Source organism: Colletes latitarsis, chromosome 3 (assembly GCF_051014445.1).
Source record: "Colletes latitarsis isolate SP2378_abdomen chromosome 3, iyColLati1, whole genome shotgun sequence".
Lineage (NCBI taxonomy): Eukaryota > Metazoa > Arthropoda > Insecta > Hymenoptera > Colletidae > Colletes > Colletes latitarsis.
Window position 1 is genome coordinate 35,730,893 of NC_135136.1, and position 13,008 is coordinate 35,743,900.

The 13,008-nt window shown below is 37.1% G+C and overlaps 1 protein-coding gene across 2 annotated transcripts in view; it reads left to right on the forward strand.

Annotated features, from left to right (window-relative positions):
- Tok (tolloid-like protein 1 tolkin) overlaps nucleotides 1-13,008 on the forward strand; it is a 68,761-nt gene that overhangs the window by 8,700 nt on the left and 47,053 nt on the right. The window lies entirely within an intron of this gene.

The window sequence follows — 13,008 nt, forward strand, 5'->3', positions numbered from 1 at the left end:
GTTAGTTACAGGATAAAATAAAGTAAAATTTATGAGGGAACAACCTTAGGTGTAGTTTGTTAAACGCAATAGTTAATATAATTTTTCTGTCGACGTTTTGGTCCAGGATTATTTATCAATGGAATAAATTAACCTTAAATTTAAATTGACAATAATGCCAATAAAGTACAGATTTTGCTATGAAAACGATAAATATAAGAACCTTATCGGTAGAATAATATATACATACAATAAATAAATTTTCCCTCTTTTCCGTTAGTTGTGCAACGCGCGTTGCGAAAGAACTATCGAGAAGCGATTAATTACCAGGAATCGTGGTTGATATAAAATTTGCATGCTAATGCAAGTTATCAATTTATATATTCTTCTGAAAATTCGTACGAAACGTTGCACGGTATCACACTTTAAATATCCAGTACAAATATACATACATTACGTTCGATTTCTAATTTATTACCATAATAATTTAGAACGTAGCGATAAATTCTTTATTCGCGACAATTCCTCGAATTTCGTCGAATAAAATCGAATCGATTAAAGCAACCGAGTCACGTGAATTCTTAAATTTGTAAACAATATTTCGAATGAATGGAACAGTTAATTAGGACGGAGAATTGGTTGAAACACTTGCACTCCTTAATTTTTTAAGCAAGAAATAAGAGCAGGCACGAAAAGTCTCTTTGTTCGTCGGTCGCTGAAAGCCAGGTCCGATCGGATTGGTCGAACAAATCAAAGGACAAGGGGCCGTTTATCGCTGCGAATTGATTCCATTTCCCCGGCGTGCCGTAAAGCGTGTACGGAATCGAATCAAAAGCCGATGCTAGGCTGGCCGATCCAGCATCTCGCGCGATTCCGGGGATTATGCTTTCGAATTAACAGGACAAAGCTGTGGAAACAGAGGTAGAGGCTAAGGATTGCCCAAACGAGGAGGACCGGGGTTCAGAAAGAGGCAAAGACCATCGATGAATGAGTTCGGGGTCTCGTGGCGTATGATCTTCTCTCTGAGGACCCGAGATGCTCATTGTGCTTGAGAACGGGACGCGATATGAACCGTTTCTGTCGAGGCATCGTAGAAAAATATTCGTCCCCCGTTTGCTCGAACGATAGCTTAAGAAATATTAGGCAAAAAGAATTATAGTTTATCGCAGTATTTCCTGCGTCGATTTCAAAGAAAATGTAGGAAAAAAAGTCTTGTCACGGCTGAAACCTTTGTCGGTAGCTGTGTACGAAGCTTGCGCTTTAGGTAACTTGCAATAAACAGAAAATGAGTTTGTTACACCCTTAACGACTCGATGTAAAAGCTTCCCCTAAGGCTGGTTATTGACTCGTTGTACCCGGGGTTTTTAGCCGACGTATCTTACTTTATGTTAGAGGAAGTCCCCAAGAAACGCTTGATAGTATCTGGAAAATAAAAACTTTGAGGTATATAATATTCTAATTATAATTTGTATTAGATATATTTTTTTTTCTTGTTTAGCGTCTTCGTCGAACAAAGTCTCGTTATATAGATGCAAGATAAACATTCGTCGAAGAAAGTAAAGCGCGCAAAAAGGCCAGACGTGGGTCGATGTACTATTTCTAAACCTAATATCTCGCAAAGTATCGAGTATCTGAGCAAACGAATGGGGGTCAAATATTTTTCGGTTCCCTATCTATCTGCGAAGCCCCAATAAAATCTGTGCGTAACGCGTCTTGCGGTCCCCTCGCGAGGGTCCGGCATTGCTTTAGGGAAGGCCAAAAAGATCCTTTTATCCTCTTGGAGTGATTATCTTGGGCGTGCCTCGAGAGAACCGTAGGAGAGGCTAGACCAACTGACGATGGAGAAGAGAATGAAAAACGACGCGACGCGATCCTCAGGGCGCAGCAGGGTTGTTGTAGGCTTCGCGTACCCAAAGAAACGCGAACTGAAACGCTCCAAGACGCGTCAGAACGATCCATCGAGCACTGTTTTAAAAGCGTATATCTAATCTTCATTCGCGGCGAAACGGGAGAGGAAAGATGCTACTGCTTCCCGGCATTATCTTATTGTCAGACGCGTTTGTCAAGCCCGTGGTTATCGTTTCGTCGACCGTATGTATTTTCGTGAGACGCGTGCTGGTAGATTGGCCGCGAGAATCATTCGATAGCCGAACAATTTATTCATGAATACGAGGAACGCGGTTTGGCTCAATCTGCAGTGTATTTATGGTCGGTTGAAATCGAAAACACTTTGTTATCGGTGAACGTTCCGTCGAACCTTCTGGAAAGCTAGATTTTCTGTCGTGTTTTGGATTTTGAGAAATTGTTGTTCCCAAACGTTCGCTTCCTGTTATTATTAAATCATTTATTGAAGTAAAGTACGCTGCAACCGCCTGTATCCGTGTCGATAAGGAGACGAGATTTATCGAGACAATTCTCAGTGATACAACATCCCCGATTACAGTGTTGGAATTTGTTTTCTATCTGGTATTGTTTTATAGAAATAATATTGTGGATAAATATTTACGAGCTTTAAATTCTTTTTTTACATTTCAATCCCTGATTTTCGTTTTCTTCTTAATATCAGAAAATTGTTATCGATTGCGACCACGTTTGTTCGTATTTGAAAGCGATAGCATTGTGCTAGTTAACAGTCAAATATTTAAATAACAGACCAAAAGCCCACGCGATCATTCCGCTATATATTCTTGAAAAATATTTAACTTTTCACGTGCTATCGAGAATGCACGAGACGATCCAAATATTTAATTTTCTACGTGCTATTGGAAATGTGTGAAACGATCCAAATATTTAACTTTCCACGTACTATTGATTAGGCATGAAAGCGATCTAAATCGAGCAATTTTCTCTTATTACTGTTCGATATTTCACCGTCGAATAGAATCAAGTTGACAATGTTTTATAATTAGAAGGCAAAATGTATACTGGTGCTTCGAAGCACGAATTAAGTACAAAGCGAGGGATGTTAATATAAGTTTGTCGCGCTTCGAGGATTCGTAAACACGAATAAACATCGTTCGAAGTTGCTTTGGAAAACGAAACGGCGAACGTCCGTGGAGTTTCGCGGTTCCGTGTCCACGTTTGCAAAAATACGCAAACTTTGCCGAACTCGGCCAAACTTTCTTGCGGGCAGAGTCGATGGGAATCTTCGGGAAAACATTAATTTTCTGGTTCCGTGCAGTTTCCCCCGGTCTCCGTGTCCCGATAGAAGATTATTCGCGGAATCGTTGGATATTTATTTTAGTTTTGTTTCATTCGATAACTTTATTCTATACAAATGTAGAGGCGCAATGCGACGTAACAAAAGAAAATAAAAATGAAAAAGAAGAGCAACGAAGGGCAATGTGGCAATAATTAAGCGAAGAGAGCACTAAGGATTGGGAAAGTACGAGTTTAGAGTTCGATAAAACGTGACGAGATAGATGTAGAAGTCGTAAACGTGAAATAGTAGAACGCTAAAACACAGCAACATGGTCGAAACCATAAGATGGGTCAAGTGTTACACCAAGATTCTCGAGTAAAGTTCGCAATGTAAGGAGTATTGAATCGAGCGAGATACTAAAGGAAGATAAGTTGGCCAGTAGAGAGGAAGAACAGACAATCGACACGAAGCATTTGGAGGAATTTAATTGCAAACCATGTAAGTTGCACCAACGCGATAGCGTACAGAGAGGTCATCTTCTATCTTGCACTTGGCAGACTCTACGCAACGTGGATAAACAATCTTAACGAATCGAGAATCGTCGGGATACAAATATATTTAGCAATTATTATAAAAGAAGACGAATGGTGTTAAACCCTCGAAAGACTAACGATCGATCAGGAAACGTTAGGTTGAAGCTAAGAGAGCTTTTATGTTGATGTAATATCTTAAAAATATTCAGTAAAAACCTCGAAAGTTGGCAGTCCTGCAAAGTTTTAAATTTCTCTCTAGTCCGAAGATGAAAGCCTCCCAGGGGATCTTCTGCTTTAAAGTTTCAAGAAAATCGACGTTCCTTACATTTTCTTTAATCTTTAAAATTCAAAAAATTGGTGTAGTTGTGGGAATTGAAAATCGAATCGGAATTGAACGCTTAAAGATTCAATACAAAAGTGACACAGTTTATGTAGTGGTATCCTTATTCATAATTAAACGAAGGACGTGATGTGATTACAGTAATCGCAGAATTCCAATAGCGAACTTGATTACAGTGAACCATCGTTTGTCGAAGTGTCCAACTTTAATGTTGTTTTTATCGAAATTACTTCTCTCAGGTCTCCCAATCTTCGATACTAAATTGAACAGATCTTCGTGAAATTTAACACACGTATAAACTAAACACACAAAAAATTATTTTTGGTTGTGGAGACCAATTACAATCATTTTTGGTGAACACACATACCTCCGGAATCCTACCCACTTTCGAGAAAAAAATCCGTGTAGGTGTTGAAATTTTTCGGGGAAAAAAAATTTTTCAAATCGTTCTAAAAAAATTATTTTCGATTGCAGGGGTCGATTACAAACATTTTTGGTCATTACACATATCCTCGAAATCCTACGCAGTTTCGAGAAAAAAATTCCTCACCGAAAATCCAATTTGAGGCCAGAAATGGTTCCCCAAATTTTCATGCGAATCTTTAAAACGTTATAACTCCTGAACGGATTGGACGATTTTAACGTTTAAAAAAGCAAACTACGCGTATTTTGGTGGAGGATATGTACAAATCGCAAAAATATTCGAAAAGTTGGTCCTTGACCCCGAAAAATGAGAAAAATCCCATAAAAATGGTCTAATTTTCAAACAGCCATAACTCCTACAATAGTGAATATATTTCAATGAAACTTTTTTCTGAAGTAGTGCTCATGGGTACCTACAAAAAAGTATTAGACAACTTTTCTGTAGGGCGTTAAACAAAATTACTAAAAATGAAAAAGTAATTTTTAAGAAAAATCGACAGGGGGTAGGTGCCTAAATTTTTCGGCGAAAAAAAAAAAATTTTAAATCATTCTGAAAAAATTATTTTTGGTTGCAGGGATCAATTACAATCATTTTTTGTGATTAAACACACCCCCGAAATCTTACGCACTTTCGAGAAAAAAATTCGTCGTAATGTTTGCATCTAAGGACAATGACTGTCTCGCGATACAGTGCTAGGCGAATCGGCATCGATTATGTCCGTCGCTATTGCTAATTGCGGCTCGTCGAGGAATAAACGATCGACTTTCCGTTCCATCGTTTGCAAATTTACTCGACGGACCGCGGATTACGAAAGAGAGAGGGAGCTTTGAATTATCCTCTTTCATGGTAAGTTTCAGCAATTTAGATTAAGATCAAAAGCCGTCGGATAATGTCTCGAATACCTAACGGCGATGAGACTGTTGCGAACAACTTGTTATATCTAAGTAGCTTACACTTGCCTTCTTAAGCGCCACGGGGAAACAGACTCTCGATTTGACTCTACGGATTTTTCGAGATGGAACCATGAACCGTACGTCGCGTTTTACGATGATTCAAAAGTTTTCTGCTCCCAAAGAAATTTGCTGTTTGTCGGTCGTTCACCTGTCTATCGCCTCTTCTTTTAAAATACGTCTTTTATGCCACTGCTCAAAAGTTTATAGCTTTCTCAGATTTTTATGAAATTTGTCTCGTTAAAAATGTTGTTTCTTCGTATTAAAGTTGATGTTAGAATAGTTTATCCGGTAGGTTCTTGTTCGTTCAAGATGTTAAAACACGTCTTATTATCTCAACGCAAGAATAGCTGGGACGATAGGTGGGCTTTACAATTTAATAACGAAGAATTACTGTCTTTTCTATTTCTATAAATAGAGAAGAATAAGTAAAAATTATTGTGTATGCCAGAAAATAATAATTCTCGATCTTCAATATTATAACTTTAAGTAGTCTTAATGTAATTCGGTAGAATGGTAACGCGTACTATCAGCCACGTTAACGGAGTTATAAGAGAATCTATTAAGTCAGGAACTGCGAGAACTTGCTAATGAATATTCCGTAAGTAATTTATCCCTGTTTGATCGCTTTTTGCTACCCAACTCTCGCAATAATCCGTCGATTCTGTATCGCGTTTGTCTCTCGGTGTTGATTTCGCGACAATCGCGGAAGACATTTCGCGATTTATATTTTTCTTTTTTCGGACGGACGTTAATGATCGAAGAAAAATACGTATTATCCGTTTCATGGCCGTCGGGGAATTAACGTAATAAACGTTTGGATGAAACAATCGACACTTCGTTCGGAGCACGAAACTTTCATTAATGGAATCTAAAATTTCACGAGCGTGCTTTCGCGCAGATGACTTTTCCGCGTAGGGTTTTTCGCCAGCAGGGTAAGTTTTTTCTTCTCATCAAACTTCGCGGGCCATTACGGGCGCAATTATCGGTACGACTGACTTTTTCCTATCTCGATTTGCTGGAAAGTCCATGAAATTACCAGTCTGACGAGAGATGGAAGATTTTATTTCCCATATCGATCTCCCTGGAGGTATTTTTTTTTTTATCCTTTACCGACCATTGAATACGTTTCCGCGGCATTTTTCTCGATTTTCCGCCCGATTTCTTTACAATTAATTTTATACATATATACTGTGCACACAAAAAAAAGAAAAAGAATCCTTAGAAAGCTTTAAAACGCCTAGTGTATTATTGCTTATTAGCGCTGGTACGTTATTACTCCTTTTCGCTCTATTAAAAAACGTGAAACGAAATAATTTACATGCGTTATGATTTTAATAGACGTTTTGAGTCTATAGGAAAATTGTTACGAATAACTTGTTCCACTTATTAGGAGAAATTAGTCTGCGAAGTTTCTATTGCTTGAAAGAAAGGAAACTCGTGGTATTCTTTCGGACAAAATTCGTACGACGTTTCTTATTTAGTAATCGTGGAAATCATGCATGTATAAAACTAATTGGAGTGGAATTTTCAATCGTGATAAGTACTTAAGTATAGATACAACCATTGTAGAGAACATTTTGTGCAATATTTCTTCGCGTTGCTTTACAATTAAAATCTCCATTTGCTGTTTACGAACCATACTCTCGCTACAAAGTATGCATTACGAGTGCGTGCGAAGAAATTGTTTTATTCAAATTCAAACGACTTTCTCAGGACTCGTTGACCGAAAAAATACAAATGCAGTTCTGCGTGTGTAAAGTAAATGACTTCCAGGAGCAATTATAAAATGTACTATGGATTTTTAAATGGCAAATATAAAACGTACAGATTTGTATGCAAATGTTTTATATTACAAAGTAAAATTGGCAAAGTTATATGTGTCTTAGAATATATTTAAAACGATAGAATAATACATGTTCTTAATTGAGCGATATTAAAGAAATATTTATTACTTGATTTCCAGGCGAAATCGTTTCATGCCACACGAGGAATCCATTACAATTTATTATTTTCTGTTACTTTTTATACAGACAGAATGAAAAGCGATGAAAGTTAAAAATGTTTGCCGGTACAATTATAAAAACCATTGTGCGAACCTAAATTTAATGAGACGGATGATGCTGCGTTTTAGAAAGCAAGCGGAATTAGTAGTCATACTAAACACGAAACTATGTCAGATTTTGCTTTCGATCAACAGGTCTTGAAAATCAAGGATAATAAAAGAGCATAGTGCGCAAATTTAGTATTAAAGATGATTCATATTAACAATTTCTTTAAAATTCGAACTGAAAATAAAAAATAATTTTGATTTAACAAATGAAACTTTTCTGTGCGCAACTGAAACGTCGCACTGTTGGAATCGCGTGTAATCCACAATAAACAGCCAATAGCCTGACGTGTCGTAAAATCCTCTAAAACACCCGAAACCCTTGAAGTACTGCTTTCAATTCTACCTCTTTCCGCGCAGAGAAGCCGGTTCCTTTTGCTCGAGATCGATATTTGTGTACAGTAATGCCCCGGATATCTGAAATAGTGAGAAATCGTCCTCCACCATTGTTTATATTTTTCCCCATTTCGAATTATATATATTCGAGAATATAGGTACACTGCGACAACTCAGTTTAAAATAAGACAATCTTTATATATTTTTTTTTCTTTCAGAATTTCAGACTTTTTGATTGCAAAATTATAAAACGAGCCTTCGATTTCTTTTCGAAGAGGGATTTGTTCGTTTTAGCTTAAACCATCGTTTCGAAAGACCTTGTATGATAAGTTTGTTGGATTTAGGAATTAGCAGAGAAGGCGATAGGGTAGGGCAATGTTTGAAAATGATAAGATGGCGTAGGGTTCGTAGGGCACGGATGACACAGTGTTCATAAGAATGACTGACGCACTGATCGTTCACTGATTGACTCAGAAGTCTGTACGATAATACCTCGATTTTTAAAAAAATGCTGCTTAATAACATGAATATTATTAGCTTGGATTGTAGAAGGGAAAAGTATGAGAAATTTTTAAATAGCATAAGATGTTAATATCAAATATTTTGAACATTCGACAGTGACAGGGGAACTATGATTTATCGGTATTTCTCTATTTCTTGCACGAGGTTTGTATAACGAATGCTGGTTTGCATCGAAGGGCCCCGTTTCGAGGAAACTTTCGGTAGCGATCGTCTTCGATGAATTCTTATCGACGATCAGTAAGATCCGCGGAAAGAAACGCGGGATTTATCTGGAAAATCTCGTTCATGCGAGATCCAGCGCGTCGGTGAAGATCGTCCAGCTAACGAGCAAAAAGCACGAGGTACCGTTCTGCGTGCTTTGGACTCGGCCCGATGAAAAGACTGACTGCTCGAGTATCGTCGGACTTGCGTGCTATAATGCATCACGGTGCACGCGATTGATGCACGCTCGAGGAACCTGCTTTTCTTGTCCCAATTGCGACTAGACCTCGACGGTTTGCTCTTGAAGATTTTTCATTCCCATCCTCTAACGTCTTTCTCCCATTTTCGAACGCAATTGGCGTCCGATCGATTTGGTTTGATTAGTTTATATTCTTTAAATCCTCGTACACCGTTTGGATCAATCTCACCAGAAATCGAACTTTGGCTTAAATAACGTTTTCATAAAATACTCAACGCGTTGACTGTCAGATCAAAACTGTAGAATTTTTCACGAGACGAAAATTTTCATTTTAGACAATTGTAAACTACATAGCTTCAAATTTGTAATTTGACTAAAGATATATTTCCTTTATTATTTCAACTCAAGAATTGATTGACTTGGCAGTCAAAGGGTTGAGTAATTAAAATTACGTGCTTTATAGATTCATTACTTCTTCGTAAGATGTGGTTGAACTTTTATTATAAGTAACCGCTTGATTGTTCGTTAAAAGTTTGTTAAACCCGAGGCACTATCGTGTTTAATGTATAGTAGAGGTCAAGATGTGTAGGGTTTAATGGGTCACTGGTTTCCGGGAGACGATTCGCGCTTCGGTTCTTCAAGTGCTCGCGTGACCAAGAGTGTCTACCTTGCAAAGCTGGCCGACTTCTCGGTAGAAAGAGCATAGCTAAGCTGACAAATTGTAAGCTCGGCTCAAATGTTCGATTCAATTTTAAGTGGTCAAATATTTCGAGCAGATGGAATACCCGTACAACTAAAAATATAACAACGTGTAACATGAATTTTCTCTGGCCACAGTGGAGGTCCAAAAAATTCGGGCTGTTTGTATCGTCAGATTTTTCAAATTTTCGGACGAGAGATAAAACTTTATCTTTATTTGAATAATGGTCTTAACAAAATTCGAATGAATGAACAGCATCCTGAAAAAATACCTGGAATGAAATTGTTTGCGGCAACGTTTCGGTGGAATCAAAATTCCGTTCCTCTCTCTCGGCGTTTATCAATTTCATTTATAGAACAATACGATTTCATGCTGATAGATTCGAACGTGAAAAATATTTAATACTTTTCAGCTAGTCTGTCGTAGAAATTGCTGAAATTTATTTTTACGCTAGTTTTTTTATACTGTCTTGTACTTATACTGTTTAATCTTTGGGGAGATTTTGAATGCTAAACAGGATGCAAATATTTTATAATCGTACAATTTTCAAACGGAATTTCCATGTTAAAGTCACGCGAAGCGCCTATTAAATGTTAGCTTGCAATTATTCGAACGTTTGATACGCGAATTCCTCTTCGATCTTTCTGCAAGCTCCATTTGCTCGTAAAAACAATTAATTCCCATCGTTTACAAATTTCCCTCGATTTAATTTTCCACGCTATGGGGGTAGTTTTGTCTAGACAGCACATATTCAGTTTTTTTGCGATCGTTGCGTTGTTTAAAATACGAATTCTCCTCAGATTTTCTGCCAAGCTTGTTTTAAAGAATTCTTCCTTCGAAAGAGAGCTTTTTTCAACGGAGTTAAGCCGTTTACGATAGTCATTACGCATATGAATTTTAATGTATTTTCGAATTCTCAACATTTCCAACGGCGAGTCGAATGTTTCGCGAACTGTCCCTGACGGGATGGACGGATATTTTTTTGTCCCTATTCTCGCGTTCCATTCAGTCGCCTCACTTTGTTTTTCGTTAAACTTTTATCTCCGCGAAACATGCGGTCAGGTTTTCCAAGCCTTCTCGTTTCCCACCGTTTCGCTCTTACGCTTCTGCTTTATTGTTTTCCCGTAAATTGACTGACTAGTGCATAATTCGCATCGCTGTGTGCGCGAAAAAACAACAGCGAAATGACGTTTTCGTTTTCATACTGTTCGGTTTACCGCTAACTAGCCGATCCGCAAATAATGCCGCAACAAACTTCGAAAATCGCGTTGAACGTTTACCAGCTTTTCTCTATTTAAAGAATTTTATTATGCTTCAGTCACTATACAGGGTGTTCGGCCACCCCTGGGAATAATTTTAATGGGAGATTCTAGAGGCCAAAATAAGACGAAAATCAAGAATATCATTTCTCTAAAAATTTCAAACCATTCTGAAAAAATTATTTTTGGTTGCGGAGATCAATTACTATCATTTTTGGTGAATACACATACCCCCGGAATCCTACCCACTTTCGAGAAAAAAATTCGAATAGGTGTGAAATTTTCCGGCAAAATTAAAAAATTTCAAATCGTTCTAAAAAAATTATTTTCAGTTGCAGGGATCAATTACAATCATTTTTGGTCATTACACATACCCTCGAAATCCTACGCAGATTCGAGAAAAAAATTCCTTACCGAAAATCTAATTTGAGGCCAGAAATAGTTCCCCTTTTCATGCGAATCTTTAAAACGTCATAACTCCTGAACGGATTGGACGATTTTAACGTTTAAAAAAGCAAACTACGCGTATTTTGATGGAGAATATGTACACATCGCAAAAATATTCGAAATGTTGGTCCATGACCCCGCAAAATGAGAAAAACCCCATAAAAATGGTCTAATTTTCAAACAGCCATAACTCCTACAATAGTGAATATATTTCAATGAAACTTTTTTCTGAAGTAGTGCTCATGGGTGCCTACAAGAAAGTATTAGACAACTTTTCTGTAGGGCGTCAAACAAAATTACTAAAAATGGAAAACGAATTTTTAAGAAAAATCGACAGGGGGTAGGTGCCTAAATTTTTCGGCGAAAAAAAAAATTTTAAATCATTCTGAAAAAATTATTTTTGGTTCCGGGGGTCAATTACAATAATTTTTGGTGAATAGACATACCCCCAAAATCCTACACAGTTTCGAGAAAAAAATTCTGTACAATCGGAACTTTAAACGTTAATAACTTCTTAACGAGGCCTCCATCAACAAATTGGTATTCTTGATTTTCGTCTTATTTAAAATTTTTCCCAGAGGTGGCTGAACACCCTATATAAGCATAAAATATTTATGAAATTATAATAACATTTGATCTTGCAAAATTCTCTGTTATTCCTAGGGTTCTGATGACATTTTTTATTTCAAGTTCTGATACCAATTGGTCTACTGGACTAACTATTAAACTAAACTCGTAGAATGGAATAGTCAACAAGGTCGAGAGATAAGAAAGAGTTATCGAGCGTTGTATACAAACAGTTTAGTAGAATCGGTTGTACTAGCTGCGAAATTTCTATTATTTGGGAATAAATGGGACACGTGTTTATATATAAATCTTATTATATTTATTTCTTTTTATATTCAATTATTATACTCAATCTTGCTATACATCGTGTTGGAATTTTTGTGATATTAGATAACCGATAGCGGGAAACAAGGTCGTTCGATATATTCTTATTCCTTCTCAAACAGCCGAATAACTCGAATATTTTTCGAGGATTCCCTCGAAATTGTTCGGTGCTCTGATTCGCGATTCAAGGAATGGTAGCAATGAAGTAAATGATGGCACATTCCGATATGCATTGTCGACTTGACGAAATAGCGCGCGAAACGAGCTAAGGGAATGGAAGACAACGATTCCCGTCATTCTCGCAAGAAATGTTCCAAAGTTTCCGACGATAGCGCCGCAATATCAATAGAAATACTACGGAAACCCAAGATAATGCTCGTTCTTTCGTACTTATGCACTTTGTTCGTACTTCGATAGCGCGTGATTAGAGAAGATCGTACAGTCAGCGATAACGTTTCTAATATTACGTACAAGTTGAAGAGCGAAACGTCGATACACAACGTACAACGAGCAAGAATACGTTTCACAACATTAGTTTTCCAATCAATAATGTCGAAGTTCACGTTTATCCGTCAGTGAGATCTGCAGCATCCGATCATTTCTCTTTTTTTTTTAAAGTTGCATCAACCTGCTGAGGCCATTGACGACTGTACAAATATTTATAGTGATTTAACAGATAAAAATTACGAGTACAAAGATAAAAGTTAAAATATTTTTCTTTTCTATGTATAAACCATTCTCAGGATTGAGACGTAAACTAGATTAACTGCCAAAATTATATCTATCTTCGTTATAAAATTCTAAAGATGGCCCAAAGTAAGAAGTCGAGCAATAGTTTGACAGTCTCAATATTATTAGTAAAAACTAAATATTTTTGGAAACCTTGTTATCGTAAACTTTTCTGATCTAAGATATCTAATTTAATCACTACTTGCATATTACTATACATATTTTCAATCGATTAATAGTTCCATT